We start from the raw sequence: 18,232 nt of genomic DNA on the forward strand, positions 1-18,232 counted from the left end.
GTATGTAGTGTGAAAATGGAACTTGTTTTTAAAGAATATATTTTGAAGAAGAAATTCTCCAAAAGCCTCAATACAAGGTGGATGATTTGCTTCCTTTGTTATGATCAGACAGACCACATTTACACAGAAGAGAGACTAAGAATTTAAACAGAAAAAATAATCTATAAGGAAAAGGATTCAATTTGATTCTTTTTGAAATGTTTACATTATTAAGGGTTTTGGGGGTTTTTTTTGCTCTAATTTGTGTTTGGTACCACAATTCACATTGGCATCACCCTGGAAATCTTGTTTCAATTAATTTCTTAAGACAATTCACCCATTTAATGACAAGAATATCTTTGATGACTTAAATCAAAGTATCAGGTATTAATCCATGGCAATATGGCTGCTGGACAAGGGGTTTCCCTGTACATTTTAAACATATACGCTAGTTATGAAACCACAGCAACAGTGACACAGGCCTTCTACCAGTCAGACATTTCAGCATGCACAAAATAAATATCTAATGATTTAACTAATGAGAACCTACTGTATACCACAGGGAACTCTACTCAATGCTCTGTGGTGACTTAAATGGGAAGGAAATCCAAAAAAGGAGGGGATATATGTATACATATAACTGATTCAATTTGCTGCACAGCAGAAACTAACACAACATTGTAAAGCAACTATACTCCAATAAAAATGAATTTAAAAAAAAAAAGAATTAGGTAGAACATTTGTCTACATTTGTCTACTCATATGTGTCTATTCCTTTAAGCAAGATGTATATAATTCTAGACATTTTAATTCCTCCCATCTTCCTAAAAGAATTAGATAAATGAGCTCCTAAAATAGTAAAAGATTTAGAAGATTATTTGGCAGGTTCCAAAGGCTTTCTGAGCCCTTAAAAAGATAATGAATTAAACAAAATAATAGTAAAGGCATGATAAATAAGCCAGTGTTTGTTTGTGAATTGGTGAAGCACACAGCAACCTAAGATTTATTGTTTGAGAAAAACCAAGACAGGCCCTCTTCCCATACTTCCTTCTATAAATAGAAAGGTATAAATGCATAAATATATTCATATATCTCACATATACACATTGCAAAAAAGATGGGAAACAAATGAAACAAACCGTCAAGAGTAGTTATTTCTGAATGGTATAACTATAGACAATTGTTATTTTCTTCTCTATTTTTTTTACTCACTCCTTAAATTTCCTGTTATTTTTAATCAGAAAAAAAAAGTATTTTGATACCACTATTTTTTTTATATTGATAACCCCCTGCATGTGGTCTGTTTAAAATTTTTAGCAAGAAAAAAATGTTAAATAATTTTAGCATACAAGAACATCTATGACCTAAGTGCCTAAGAGCAAGAAATATGAGAAGTTTGATCCAAATATAGAAATTCACATGCCACAGATGGGGCACCTAGAACAACAACAAAAACAAAATGTATTCCAGTTCAAAAGTGATGGTTGGTGGGCACAGTTTACATTTCATAGTTTATAGCAAAAGATTGTGTTTTGTTAACTTTGCAAGACCTATTCATTACATGATGCAATGAACAAAGAGGTAAAAACTATAAATTATCCACCGAGAATCTGTGGGATATTTAGAAGGAACTGAAGCAGAATGCGGTTCTTTATTTTAATATAAGCAGACAACATGGTGAAAATTTGTTGAAGAAATTTACTAGATGTCTTCTTCAATTGAAGACAGTTTTTAGACTCAAGATCCTCAGGAGCCTAATTTCTTGGATTCCTATTGGCCTTACGTATATGTATAACTGAATCACTTTGCTGTATACCTGAAACTAGCACAACACTGTAAGTCAACTATACTCCAATATAAAAATAAAACTTAAATTAAAAAAAGAAATTATACTTATTAATGCAATAAGGCATGAACCAAATGAAACTGAAACTACTGAAAACATAAAAACACATGATTGGGTTTCACGAAAATATGAACGTGTGCAGAGTCAATGTGGACACCTGGATTGAGCTACCATTTCCTCCCCTTAGGGCTACACTTAAGATAAATAGGATCACAGTCTTAGAAAAACTGCAGAGCCATACTGTGGAAATTAATTTGCAATTTCAGAAGAGAGCTACAGGAAAAAGGAAGAAAGTTAATGGCTTCTCCAATTTTCCATAAGTTATGCGTCTTGACTGGAGAAGCAGAAGGTCAGAGAAACAGAAAGGATGGTGAAGGGAACGCTGACGGGCAGTTCCAGGAACCTGAATGAAGTCCTATTGTCTGGAGAATGTCATGGATCCCAAATCAACAGGTTGCAGGCACATTCTCAGAAAACGCGTATCTTGTTTTGGGTCAACGTGAATGACAAAGAAGAGTCAACTTTCTGTCATGATATGGGTCACAGAACGTTTTTGAAACTTTTATTTTTAATCATTGAAGATCTTATCCGAAGGATCAGAATGAGGAAATACCCATGCTCCTGGATTAATCAGAGGAAATTCTGAACATCTATTGACTTCAAGTAAGTGTATGTTCAGATGTTTTCTGGTTTTTATCCTCTCTGTTTTGGGGTGGGTAAATCTCCAGAACAGGTGGTATTTTTTTTCCAAAGCAACCATTTATGAAAACCCCGTATAAGTTAGTGCTTTAATGTACTTTGATCACATTAATCCTCTTAAGGTAGCTATTACCAGCCTCATTTTTTCAGTGAAATGTCTGAAATCCAAGAGAGTGAAGTGATATGCCTAAGGTCTCACAGATTGCAGGTAGAAAAACTGAAATGCAAATCTATGTTTTCTAGCTGTAAATTTCTTACTTTTCATATATATCATGCTTCCTTCTCAAGTTTTACCTTTCTCTTTTTTTAAACTCACGACAGCTTTTTATTACACCAGAATATCATCAGGATCTCCATCTATCTACCTATCCATCATGTTAATGATGGGCCCATTGTTCTGAGTTTATGAAGAGCTCTTTATAAAGAACGGATACAAAATGTTGTTAAAGCTTTTTTTTTTCCATGGGTGGGAATGCTTATAGGATTTTTCTCCTCCAGTTTAAAATAAGAGATTATGTTAAAATATTTCCTAATATTGATCCATTCTTAAATTGCTGGCATGAACACCATGTGGCCAAGGTGTTTTCTCTCTTAGTGTGTTGCTGCATTCAATTTGTTCCATTTTATTTATGACGACTGCATTTATTCATAAGGGAAACTGGCCCGCAGCTTTATTATATTATGTTGGTATGTGAAGTCTTTTGTGTCCAATGTTCACTTTAAAAAATGTCTTTGTCTGGAATCATGGATTCCTTTGTATTTGGGGAGAGAATTGAGCTAAGGGGGAAAAAAAGGAAAGAGTAGAGGTCCCCATATCTGAGGAGTATGACTCTTGTCTTCAGCTTCCATGGCTGTCTTTAATGAGCAAACTTCCAGATGGATCTGGATCACAGAGCTCCTGCCTTAACCTCTCAGCCTAGACCGATAAGTTAATTTACATTGAAGGTGACAAGAACCACCAAGAAAGGACAGTATCCTTCTAATTGTGGAGACACGTAAAAGTATCTCAGAGCTAGAAATTCCGGACTATTTGGCCAAACTGCTAAACACCACCTGCCTCTGTAAAAACATATTGTTTTTCAAAAACAAAGTGTTCCAGATAGAGGGCAGCTCACTACCAAGGACTCTGGTCTTGCCATCTTTTCACTCTGTCATTCTCCACGTGTTGGCAAGACGCTACAGCGATCCCGGGTGTCACAGGCTGACATGACTGTATTATGAGAAGAAGGGAGGTATTTCCTCCCCCATGCCTATTTTATTAGGTAAAATGTTTCCCAGGAACTCCTAGTGGACATCTCCTCCAGTCTTTTTCACTGGAATTAGATCTCATACCCACGTCATAGGTGCAAAGGAGATGAGAAGAAAAGTATAAGGTGTATTCTGCATCTACTGTGGAAGTGTGTTCTCCTGCAAGCAAGAAAAGAGAGAGAAAAGGATGTTCTGGAAGCAAGCAACAATTTGGTCACAAAAGAGAAGGGGAGGGACTTCCCTGCGCACAGTGGTTAAGAATCCGCCTGCCAATGCAGGGGACACGGGTTCGATCCCTGGTCCAGGAAGATCCCACATGCGGCGAAGCAACTAAGCCCAAGCACCACAACTACTGAGCCTGCGCTCTAGAGCCTGCGAGCCACAACTACTGAAGCCCGCGTGCCTAGAGCCTGGGCTCTGCAACAAGAGGCCCGCACACTGCAACAAAGAGTAGCCTCCTGCTTGCCACAATTAGAGAAAGCCTGCACACAGCAACAAAGACCCAACGCAGCCAAACATTAAAAAAAAAAAAAAAGAAAACGGGAGGACGGGCACCCGCATAAGATCCTCTGGAGAGGAAGGAAAGAGCAATGAAGGAGGGAGTATTTGGGTGCAAAAGACAAAACATTGCTCACTTCCCAATGTTGACTAAAAATTGTATAGGGAGGTGTGGTTATCTTTTAGTATCTTGCAAGTAGTGGTCTTTGAATCAACTTTTAATTTTCCCATGAGCTTGAATGGATTGAAAATGTAAAGTCAACAAGGGTTAGATGTATTCATTCATGTGGTACTGAATCACCTATTCAAGATAGGAATATTTGGGGGCACATCTGATTTTTCTGATATTGAAATCAAAGAATACAGTAGTTGGCTTTTACAACCATCGTGGTGACAAAGACTGAGTCTAAGCCTGGACCCTGCAGTGGTTCAATCATTGTTACACCTGCATGAGTATGTTTGTCATATGAGACTCCAGACTGCTATAGGGAACTATAATATTCCCACATTCCTCTTCATTTTATTAATCTATTGATACTATCTTTCATTATGGGGATGAAAATGACTGAACGGGAACAGAGATTATTTATTGTGGAAGGGAAAAAAAAAACCAAATGCTTTCAATATGTCAATAAAGAGTACCCAATTCCTTTTCATTCTTTGTGTTAAGTGTGTGTTACTTAGTCTTACCTCATCTGTGTTTAATAGGCTTCCTTCATACTCTCTCCATGAAGCCAGAGATGTACATATTAAACACAGGAGTTTTTGACAGCTTCTCCTTCCCTAGGGCGAGATTGCTCAACTAGTAGTAACGAAGATATCTTTTGACAAGTGCAGCTAAGAGCTGGTAAAGCTTAGTCAATCTATATCAGCCTTGTTGGCACTTTCTTTCCATTTCAGACCTGTATTGCCTTGAATGATAGATACTGGAGAATGACTACAGAAGCTATAAAATCCAAGAAGGGTAGTAGATGAAATCAGGCAGGGAGGGTTAGTGGGGATGAATGCAAAACCAGACTCATATTGATCAGAGCAAGGAAAATACTTTTTCCAACTACAATTGCGGCTGAAACCCATAAATTAGATGATTGAAGTAATAAGACACGTGAAATGGCTTTTAAGTCCACTACGCACTCTGTGTAATAAATTTCAAATGACATGGAGGCTTTTAGTGGAGAGAATGATTTATTGCCATCTGCAAGAAGGAAGCTTTCAGGGATTATCTCTAAAGTGGCAAAACACTATTCCAAATTTCACAAAATTAGCGAAGCTTAGTGAAGCTTGGTGACTGAACTGACAAGCAAGCTCAAAAAAAAAAAAAAAATTAATGGAACAAAAGTACCGCAAATGTGCACTTTCACATCCCAATAGTTAGACATGTATTATCTCCTCAAAGATATTCAAATTAACATTCGATGAAAATCTCTTTTACTTTGTTAGGAAAAAATTCCTGAGAATATTTGATTTTTAAAATTATTTTTACTATGTGGGTATATTCCAAAATGATATATAGAAAAGTCTGAATGTATTCCAGCTCACGTTCAGCACGGAATGGACTAAACCCTAAATGGGTTGGACTTCTCTCGCCTCAGGCAACATCTTCCATGATTCCTTTACTTGGGAAAACCCAAGACAGTTCACCCATGAACTACCTGAACAGAAGATGGACAGAACAGTCATGGCGCTCACCTTACATCCTGGTCTTTTAAGGAAAGTTGTGATTAAGCAACTCAGGTAAAATCGGAGGGGCCTTACGAAAATATATTACTTGCCAAACAAAAAGAAAATGACAGAGAAGTCTGAGGACTGGGACGGGCAGCGATATGATGACGCTGTGAAGTCCGAGACCTGGAAAGATCTTCTGGATCTGGGATCTATCTCGTGCTTTCCTCCTGGCCATCAAGTCTCTTAATTCTAGCCAATGTGCAAAGAATGGGAAAGCTAGGAATCTAGAAGTATGTCTTTTCTGCGAATAACAGGCATTCACTGTCAGAATTTTCAGATTCCAAATGTGCAATCATCCCAGGAGATTTCTTTTCTTTTCTTTCTTTCTCTTTTTTATCCTGACCTAGCAGCACGTGGCTGTCAAGAGGGGGCAACAGTAGACTTACCCACATTTTGTCCCCTCCAGCTCCATTCTATCCCCTCTTTAACCACTAGTCCTCTCACTTCTGTAGGACATTTATTTGATCCTGACTGAGACATAACTGGCATCCATTAATTAACCATTTATTGTACCTCCTTGTTTTCCTTCTGTGTCACCTATTTTACCACCACAAAGACTCAGATTTCATTATTTCATCTGTCAAGACTACCGTCTAAGAAAGGAGATGTTTTGGATATTAATACAGTCTCCTTTTTCCCCCTCTAAATTTAATGGAACTGTATTCCAACTTTTAATGACTTCTCAATTACAGTAAGATTTTTAAAAGTAGCGAAAAAAAGTGTCTCTTTCAATTCACATAATTAAAGTATCTTCCTTAGACAATTTGCAAGTTGCCAATCTGAGAACTGTACATGGTTTAATTGTTAATAAGTGGTAGGACTAATGACTAAAGTGGAAGAGAACTGTACTGTTTAATATTGCATTTTTCTTCAAGTCCTCTTCATATAAACAAATTCCTCCTGCAAATGCTAATTAGTGATTAAAAGCCACAAAACACATTATATTTGAGGTAGCCAGTGTCTTTGCATACGGCAAGGCATACTCTCCCACTCATCAGTTACTAAAATGCTCTGTCTTACAGAATTAAGACATGAATATCAAATAAATCAGTTTTTTCCAACATTTCCATTGGCACTAAATCTGAAGATGAAGAGAAGTAGTTCTCATCAAAAGAAATGAAATACTCCTCAAGCAAGTAGACCCATAATTTTACAAATGTGGAGAAGTCAGGGAAGGGGTCCCAAAACCCTGTGATCTGCATTCAGAGATGAATTAGTGGCAAAATGTTTTCTCAGTTTCTGAGTTAACTGAACGACCTGCATCCAGAAATACTGGTACCTCACCATAAACACTATTCAAAAGTAATATAATTCATTGTAAAGTGGTTCTTTCTTGGAACCCATCTATTCTAATTATCTATTGCTATGTAACAAACCACTCTCCACACTTAGTGACGTAAAAATAGCAACCATTTTATATGGTCATGGATGTTGTGGGTCAGGATTTTGAACAGAGTACAGTGAGGCTGGCTTGTCTCTGCTCCAGGGCATCTGGGACCTCAGCTCGGAAGACTCAAGTGGGTTGAGGGTGACTCAATTAGTCAGGGGATGGAATTATCTGGAAGGTCCTTCACTCACATGTCCGGTGCTTGAGTTAGGACAACCCAAAGGCTGGGCTCACGAGGTCTGTCGATCAGCATGCCTGCATACAGTGTTTCCATGTAGCTTGGGCTTATCACAGCATGGCAGCTGGGCTCCAGAGAAAGCCCCGTGAGACGGAACAGCTGATAACTGAGTATTCTAGGAGATCAACGCTAACACTGCTTGGCCCTTTCTGGCCCATCCTCAGAAGTCATGCAGCATCACTTCTACCAAGTTCTACTGGTTACAGGTGAGTCCTGGAGGCCAGCCCAGCTTCAAAAGGAGTGCCATGAGACTCTTCCCCTTGATGGGAGAGACTCGAGGTCACATTATTGAAGGACATGTGGGATAGAAGATATTGTTGCAACTCTTTTTGGAAAATAAAATTTGTCACCCTAAGGAAGGAGGACAGAATATGAAATGCCTTTAGCATCTTTTAAATGCTATTCTCTCTGCTAGGCAATATACACATAATGACATTGAGTTACCAACTACTTCATGTATCAGTCCTAGCACTTGCCACATTATATTGAAAATATCTGTTTTGAATCTATCTTGCTTACTAGTTGACAAATTTCTCCAGACCAAGAACTCCCTTTGAATCTATTCCAAGTGTCTTGAGTATCTGGCATGTAATAGATGCTCAAGTATTTGTGAAATAGAAAATTAATTATCTCTGTAATTCATTCATTGTATCTCATGTATTCATTACTAATTATGTAGTAACCATTCATTTATACATGTTTTCTCTGCTAAATTCTCTGCCTCTTGCTCAGACTTTGTCTTATCTCCAAAACCTAACCATCTGCCTGGAACAGAGTAGGTTCTCAATAAGCTTTTATGAAACTGAACTGGTCTTTTTTGGAAGATGGCTCCACCACGTGGAAACCAATAACAAACCTGGTGGGATGCTAAACTTTCACTTTATTCATGATCCTATAACAACAGAGACCAAAAGAATGTATTTCTTTTATCTTACTGCTTCAAAACAAACCACTTCAAAAGCTACTGACTTAAAACAATGACTGTTTAATTTTATTTTATTATCATCTGAGATTCTGTATGTTAACTAGGCAGTTCTAATATTGGTTGAGCCTGTAGTTATCTGAGGGCTCAGTTGATCTGGAACCACCAAGACGGCCCCATGGCTCAGATGGGCAACAGACAGGAATGCCCAGTGGCTTGAGCATCTCACAGCATGGGGGCTGGGTTCTGAGAGGGAGTATCCAAGAGCAAGAATTCCAAGAAAGAAGAAATGAAAGCTGCCAGTTCTTGTAAAAGTTAGACTCATAATTGCCCAAGTATGACTTGGGCCATATTCTATTGGTTAAACTATCATAGCACACATTCAAGGGTAGAGGAGATAAAGTTCAGTCTCAAAAGGGACCGGTCAAGAATTACAGGCACCTTTTACCACCACAGAATGGGAAGGGTGAAAAAGGAAAAAGCAAATGAAGACTACTTTGGTACAACTTCTTCTGTCTGTGAATAATTAGGTTAATCAGACATGACATAGTTGGTTAATAAAGCTCAAGGCAAGTGTTCTGAACGCTTTGTGCAGAGTTCAGAAACAGAAAACTTAATTTTTCCCCAACTGTCCAGTAGGGCTGGGATGCTCTGCAAAAAGCATTTATGTTATTTCTTTATGAAGCACTTGAGATAACCTAAGTGAAGAGCCCAAGTTGGTTGGACATATACCAGCTAACATCCTGAACATATGCTCATTTATTTTAACCAAACTGGAAAAAAAAAAAAAAAGTGCATAGGAAAATAGTCATGATGTTAGTTTTTTTAAAAAGAGAGTTACAAACCTTGTATTTATAATATCACCCCAATTATGTTTTTGTTTATACTCAAACAAATTGAGGTGTTGGCATTTAATACAATAGCACATGAAAACTCAAATTTATTATCTTTTGCTGCTTTTAGAAGAAGCTTCCTGTATATCCTTGGGGGATGGGTTTCCAGAGATTAGATGTCAAGACTGGAAACTTCTTAGCTCCTGGAATGTTAAATAGTCTAAGCTGGGTGTCAGGGCTTGGGATCTGTCCATCTTAAGGACAGAGTTGTTCAGATGAACCTTAAAATACTGCGATAGAAATGAATGGGAAAGAAAGGCTGGGTATTTCTGAGGTTTAGAGGAGAGCATGGCCTGATTTGGGGATCGACAAGCAACAGATGGAAGAGTGGAGGGGTCCTCAAGATCATGAGAAAAGGATGAGAAGGTGGCAAATACCTTCAGTGAGTGACTCTAGATGGCAAATTTAAGTGTGTTTGAAGAGCAAGCAGGAATGGTGGGACCTCCAAATGGTGTGTGGCAATGGTCCTAAAAGCAGAATATTAAGCTCTGTGGCTCTGGAAGCATAGGAGGCCCCCACGTGGAACAGGGCAGGGGCACTGGGAGGCAGTCTCTAAATAAACTAAAGAACAGAAGGTCTTCCTAATTTCCTGGATCGCAGAAATGCTGTCATTCTGTTCAAGCCTAAGAAAGGGGGGAGCAGACGCTGAAAATAACAAAGATTGGATGTCAACCGTAATAGACAAGAACAGAGTCAGATGAAATTTGATTGTACCCAGTATTAAGAAATGTGAGATACTTTTATCTGAAGAGTAATTTAGACCTTTCTCTCTCTCATACACACACACACAGACACACACGACACACAGACACACACACACACACACAAAGGCATGCACACACATACATATACACAAAGGATAGAAGAAAACATACTATAACTATTAACAATTGTTATTTATATGCTAGTAAATTATGGCTGACATTGTTTAATTTTTCAAGGGTCTTTTTGTGAGTTTATTTTTTTTGCAGTGAATATACATTAACTTCAAAACTGCAAAAACATAAGGAAAAAATAGAACCTAATTAGATGACAAGCAAAATCCCAAAGTATATCTTATTCCCCAGCAGTACCTCTTGATCTGTAATCAGGCACATGGCTCCAAGCAAAATTCATTGAGTTTACATGGTCAAAAATAGAGCAAGAAGACCATAGCCAAAATAGTTCTCCTAAGCAGAGAAGAACTAGTTGCCCAGTGTTTACAAATTCTGGCATAAACAGTGTAACAGCTCTTATTTTAGCATGCTTGCTATCTGTTTTCACTACTTTCAAAAGATGGAAGATTACTCTGAAGCAGACTCTAGAAATGTCTTTACTCGTATTTCAGTGAAATTAAGCTTTCTATGAAATAGAAAACAAATAAAACATTTGGAAAAAGTATCCATTTTACATTTGCATCTCTGGAAGAGGTGAGTTCTACAGTGAGGTGAAAGGGAGAAGGCAGCAGAAGGTAGTGAGAGTAGGTCAAGATATTGTTTTCAAAAAAATAACAAAAGGAAGAAAGAGGAGGAGGAGGAAAATAACTCATTGAGTAACAACTATAGTTTGGTGCTTTATATGCACTAAATTGGCTGGAATCTTTTTTAGGTGCTGTTGAAGCGGGGTGAGCATCTTTTATGACAGTGGTATTTCCAACCCATATTATGGACCAAAAAAAAACATAAATTTCTTTCTCTTAAGACTCCATCAGCAATAAAGATGAAACAGTGTAGAGGAAATATGTACTCTCTTTCATCAAGCAGTTGAAGGTTGAGGGCACGGATGGCAAAGGGATTGGGACCAAGGCAGAAAAATATGACTGAGTGACTTCTGAGTTCATCAACTGGATTTTCAAAGTATTGTATCAGAGCAGCTTAACCATGGAAAAAACCACTGAATTAGTCAGGTTTCTTCAGAGAAACAAAATCGATAGGATGTCTCGAGAGAGAGAGAGAGATTTATTTTAAGGAATTGGTTCACATGATTAGATGAGCTGACAAGTTCAAAGTCTGCAGAGCAGGTTGGCAGGTTGGAGACCCACGGAAGAGGTGATGTTGCAGCGAGAGTCCAAAGTCAGTCTCAAGGCTGAATTCCTTCTTCCTCAGGAGACCTCAGTCTTTTCTTTGAAGGCCTTCAGCTGATGCACGAGGCCCACCCACATTACGGAGGGTCATCTGCTTTACTCCATGTCTCTTAATTTAAATGTTAATCACATCTAAAAACTACCTTCACAGCAACATCCAGACAGATGTTTGGCTATCACAGCCTAGTCAAGTTGACACATAAAATTAACCATCACAAAAACTAAACACTCAAACAAATGCAGAGAGAGCCCAAGAGAAAATAAAAGATGACTCAATTAGATAATGAAGTGGTCTATAATGAATATAATTTTGTCTAAGCATACTAAGTTCTAAGTTGGAACATGAGTTTGAATGTAGCTATTCCATAGTGGGTGGAAGCTGAGCTTCCTGTTAAAAAGAAAGGAATCAGATTCCATCTGTTTTCTGATCAGGTGAACATTTTAAAGTATCTTTTCTCTGAGTCAGCTTTCACTATGACATTCTGCTTTTCAGAAAAGACCATTAATTCCTACGGTTACATTGTTGTTACTGTGATAAATTTAAATTATACCTGGGTCTCAACCAAGACCCTCATCACTTGGTCACCACACTTAATCTTATTTTCTTCCATTCTCCAACTGCAACTTTGGTTGCAAATCAACAAGTCACTTCGTTGTTGTACAGACTCTCTCTACTATTCACACTTTGCAGTCATATTTATTTTCTTCTCATCTACAGACTTCCCCTTTTTTTTCCTGCCTATTCAGCAAGTGTACCAATCCTTCCCAGATCAAAATAAGTTCTACCTAGTCTGTCATTCAAGTTCATCTATGAATTCTCTGACTATTCTTGCCAATAGTAAGGGCTCAGTAAGTCTCTCTTTACTAAATATTTTATAATATAATAACGTAACATAATATTAATGATACTATTGCAATAAATTCAATTTCATTAATTTTTTCTATGTTTACTGATACAAAAAGAGGAACAATAAATATGTCATCCAAGGAATTGCGTTCCTGCCCAGTGAGAACACAAATGATTTATAGTTATAGAATCACAAAATTTTATTTTCAATAAACAAAACATCTACTGAACCCATATGATATGCACAAAGAACTGGGCTACGCTCTTGAGGTAAAATGAGAAATGTGATCATAATCTAGTAGGGAAAAAAAATAAAACAAAAATCAAATGTATTTTCAATATAACATGATTCCTGTTTAACAGATAGATGAGCAAAATGCTTAGAAGCCATCTCATGCAGTGTCCTTATTGTAAAGCTGAAGACACCAAGGCTCGCGAAGAAGAAGCAGCTCGTCCACAGTCATACGTATATTTAGGACTGGACTCCAAGCCATTCATTAGCTGATTCAACTCATTACCGTCTATGGAGAGAAAAATGTCTACAGAGAAAAGCGTCACCCAAATAGCACAGCAAATCAGCACAGCTCCAGATTTCACCTGAAAAACATCTCATCCAGCTCTCAGGCCAGGGACTTTGTTGTTGTTGTTGTTGCTATTGCAGAGAAATGGCCCAGCCAGGAACAGTAGAGCATTAATCTCACCATTAAGGCCCTGACATCGCTGAGATCTTTACCACCAGTGAGTAGCAATTATTTTTGTAGTAGGGGTCCATGTCCAGAGAACTGATTCTCCAGTGCATATGCGTACACCCTATTAGCCCCACTTGACAAGTGGGAGCCACGCTCATGCCTGCAGTGGAGGCTACAAGTGCCCAGTCGAACAGTCTCTCTTCATGCATAAACATGACTCCTGCTATCACTAATGGGAAAGCGCTCCACGGTGCTGCGGAAGATAGAGCCCACAGTCTTGGGGTAAATCCGTCAAATGCGACATGCTCCATGTGAAGGGCAGCGCCGCCGCTGATGAAATGAGCAAGCCGGCGTACAGCACAATAATGTGTCAAAGTGCTTCGGTGCACACGGCTGGTCTGAAGCTCCGGGAGACAAAGCAGGACTTAAAATATGAGTCATTAGAGGGAACCCAGGTACAATGTCCACACGGAAAACATCGTGGACTGCTCTCGTTAACGTGCCCTTCACCTCCCTTCCCTCCTTGCCTTCTCTCGGTCACTCTCCTAGAAGCAAGCTTGTGAGTCTGGACAAGGTGTTCTATCATACTGAGTTGACAGCACAGCTTATCTGTGGTCTGGTTGGATGAGACACAGGCCTACGACCAATCTCTGGCTGTCCTTTAACATCGGGACCACAGGACATGCTGTGCCTGACAAATCCTCACAGAACAAGGCTCTCCCCTGATGTTCCCCTGCCCCCCTTTTTACCTCTTTCCTACACCACACTGTGATATCGTGGCATAATAAGAAATATACTTTTGATCTTTGTCCCTGGTTCTTGGCACAGAGATCCTAAAACCCTTGGAATTTCTTGAGTGATGGGGTGAGAGAAGAATCTTCTCTTATTCATAATAAGCCCCTTTTAACCATACCTGAGTTTAAGCTAATGAGGTGATTCTTGGAGGATGGGGGGCTGGTTACCAGGGGAACCAACCAACCATGTGATTAGAGGGTTAGAGCTCTCAGCCCCACCTGCCAATGTCTGGGGTTTAATGACCAATGGCCAATGATTTAGTCAATTATGCCTACATAACAGAACCTCCGTAAAAACCCCTCAATAACAGGGTTGTGAGAGCTTCTGGGTTGGTGAACATACCAAGGTGCTGGGAGGGTGGCACGCCTGGATGGGGCATGGAAGTTCCGTGCCCCTTCTCTATACTTTGCCTTGTGTATCTCTTCTATTGGGTTGTTCCTGAGTTGTATCCTTTATAATCATTTTATAAATAGTTTTTCCTTTACACATGTATCTAGGGCCCTCTCACCTCCCTACAAGCCACATCAAATGTGCACCAGGATCCTCTCTGAACTCCCAGCCCTTTGACATCTGCCCCAGGGCCTAGATTTGGGCCTTGACTAACCTTTTATCTCCTTTCTCTTTGCCCTATCCTTGTCCTCCTGCCAAGCCTAACTAACAAGATTAGGAAAGGAAATAACCCTGTCTCAGAAAAGATAAATGTACTGCAGCAACGGCCACCTGTATAAAAGTATCTTCAGGTAAAAGAACAGAAAATACATTCAAAAGATTCACATCTTTTGAATGTATTTTCTGTTCTTTGTGAAGATGAGGGAAAGGGCAAGTGGAGGGTGAAAGATTGATTTCTGTGCAGGGGACATTTCAGTTCTGCTTCAGATAATACCACATTAACGCTACCAGCTTGAGGTTTGCAGATCCTGCACACTTCTGGGAAAGATTTCTTGCAACCAATTCAGAAAAATAAGTTACAAAGGCAATTTGAAAACGACAGTCCTTGAAGACTTTTTAGATTATTTATTTATTTTGTTTGCTTATTCATTCACTCATTCATTAACATAAACTATATTTAGAGTCCACTATATAGATATTGTGCTAGACTCTAGGGGCCTAATGTCCGTAGAAGACATCTTTTCCATCCTCCAAGGAGTTTAGAGTCTATAACAGGGCTCAGTACACTTTTTCTGTAAAAGACCAGAGAGCAAATATTTTAAGTTTTGCAGGCCATCCTGTTTCTGTTGGAACTTCTCAACTGCCGTTGTAGTGCCAAAGCAGCCATAAATAAATATGTAAATGAGTAAGTGTGACTATGCTCCCATAAAACTTTTTTTATGGACACTGAAATTTGAATTTTGTATAATTTTCACGTATCATACAATATCATTCTTCTTTTGACTTTTCTCAGCCACTTAAAAATGTAGGAACCTTTCTTAGCTCACAGGTCATACAAAAACAGGAGGTGGGCCAGATTTGGCCTGTGGGCTCTAGTTTGTCAACCCCTCCCTGGTCTACAGGGAGAGACCCAGGCATCAGAAGATCCCCCTTTTCCCATCAGGACTGACAAGAAGAAAAGAAGCCCATGTAAATTATCAGGTTCAGAGGCAAGCTCTGGGGTTGACTGTGTTATCTATCAATAGAAAGCTACACAGTTGATGGAGGACCCAAAAGTATTTTTCACCAGAAATGGACCCTGCTCTTGGTGGCATTGTTCATCTGTAAAACGGGATTAAAACTTCCTCCCTCTTGGTGTTGGTGCAAGGATGAGAAATAATGCTCCTAAAATACTTAGTATGCTGCCAGCCAATAGAATTCCTCTATACTGACTGCTGTAAACAAATCAGCTTTGCTGCTCAGGATACACAGGACATTTGAAAGATTGTTCTTCCTTTTTAATCCATATAAAGGTATTTCTTAGTATCACTATAGTAAAGATTTTTGTTTGGCTGACTGGTGGGTCAATATTTTTAAGTTAGAATTTCATTATTACTATTATTATTACTTTAACATTTACTACCCTTGTTTAATTTTGGCTGTATTATATACTCATTCATCTTCTTTTTAAATTATTTTTAAAAGAAACAGAAAAGTCATACAAATGAGAATTAGTCTTGCCAATAGCTTATGCCTCGAAGAAGAGAAACATAAATAGAGGTCCTGCTTCTCTCCATTCCTTGGGGTGTCACAACCCTAAAAAGATCTCATGTTCTGGTTTGGGGTAGTATATCTTTGGCCTAAGAACAACCCTTTTGCCATACACTGAATGTTTGTGTCTCCCCAAAATTCCTATGTTGAAACCTAATCTCCAATGCGATGGTATTTGAAGGTTGGGGCTTTGGAAGGTGATTAGGTCATGAACTTGGAGCCCTTGTGAGTGAGATTAGTGCCTTTGTAAAAGAGAACTCTCTCCACCCTTATTCCACCATGTGAGGACACAGCAAGAAGATGGCCATCTTGTGAAACAGGAAGCAGGCACTAACCAGACATCAAACGTGCCAGCACCTTGATCTTGGACTTCCCAGCCTCTGGAACTGGGAGAAATAAATTTCTGTTGTTTATAAGCTGCCCAGACTGTGGTAGTTTATTATAGCAGCCCAAACAGATTAAGATACCTTTTAAATGATGACTACTCCATCCATAAAAGCACAGATTCTGAATTGTTCAGCAATTTCCTACTTTCCCTCCACCTTCCTCACTGCCAGCCCCCAAAAGAACAATAAATCAGTCCTAATTACAGCAGAAGACTATTCCTGAACCTCTAAATTCTCCTTACTGAGGACATGAACTTGCCCTTCATGAGGGAAAGTGCCCACCTAAACCCACTCTGCCCAGCATACATAACTGTTTAAACCTCAGCTAGCACCTAAAGAATTCTTAAATTAAGCAAAATAAAGTCTGTAGCCTTATCGCTCTTCTTTCATATTTTAAGTACCTTGATAAAACCCTCATATGAATTGGATGAAAGTAGACGGACCCCTAGAATTATAAAACTAGCGGAGCCCTTCATCTGCCGATGCAGTGGACTTATTAACACCAGCTTAGGGTAATATTCACAAATTAGCTGCACCTGGTGGGTAATGGTTGTCCGAAATAATACTTCGGTATTAGCTATGTTAAGATAAAATTAGTGTATTTCACAAACATTTTCCACTTGAACAGGATTTTTTAAAATAGGTCACCTTATCCAATTACTGGGGAGAATATTTTTTCACTTAATAATTATAAATAACAGGTACTGAACTCCTAATTCATACTTGGCATTATGCTAAGTGCATTACTGTATATAATTCTCACACAGCTTTATAGATAAGGGAAATTAGGATTGAGAGAGTAGCTTGCCCACAATCCCACAGCTGACCAGTGATGAATCTGGGATTTGAATTTTGGTCTGTCTGACTTAACCATGTATGGGGCTAATGGCTAAACAACATTGTTTCTTATGAGCTGATTCACATGAGCCCAAAAGGGCATGCAGAGTCTTTCTAAAGATAGATGCTCTATGGGGTTCTTTGATGGTTTAGATGTCCAGTAAGTGACAACAGTGCCTGCACTTATTTTTCAGGTTAAAAACTTTTATCCTATACATCCAGAATGCTAGGATCTTCTCTGAGTACTTGTTCCAGCACAAGAAGAAATTGAATTCTATTTTTTAAAAATAATAATGACCTTATTTATAACCTTTCTCACAGTCTACCCCCATAGGTAAGAATTAGGGTCATGTCCATTTCACATCTGTGTGTCTGGTAGCTAAAGCATACGGACTTCTTTTTAGTAAACAATGCAAATCCTCTCCCCTTAGTCTGGTCTGCTTTAATCACGACTTAAACTCTGATACTGAAGTTGATTATAATTCTAATATTTGAAATAAAGGAGCAAAAGGAAACTTTGTCTCTCAATTAAGTTTGGTCATCAGAAAGAAAGTACATCAGTCTATTAACCTAGATTTTTAAAAAATGCCTTTTTGGAGTTACAATTTCATGTTATAACTTCAGCATTTATAGTCTATATATACAGGCATACCTCATTTTATCGCACTTCACTTTATTTGTGCTTCGCTGATATTGTTTTTTACAGATTGAAGGTTTGCAGCAACCCTGCATTGAGCAAGTCTACTGGTGCCACTTTTCCAATAATATTGTTTTTTAATTAAGGTGTGTACAATATTTTTTTTAGACATAATGCTATTGCACTCTTAACAGACTACAGTATAGTGTAACCATAAGTTTTATATGCACCGGAAAAAAAAAATTGTGCGACTAGCTTTATTGCAATACGCACTTTATTGTGGTGATTTGTAACTGAACCTGCAATATCTCTGAGGTATGCCTGTACTAGCTTCCACTTTTGGAAGGACTCTGCATCTGTTACAAAATAACTGAATGCATTGTTTATCATGTTACCCAATATACC

This window comes from Balaenoptera physalus, assembly GCF_965194825.1.
Source record: "Balaenoptera physalus genome assembly, chromosome: 11".
NCBI classification, from domain to species: domain Eukaryota; kingdom Metazoa; phylum Chordata; class Mammalia; order Artiodactyla; family Balaenopteridae; genus Balaenoptera; species Balaenoptera physalus.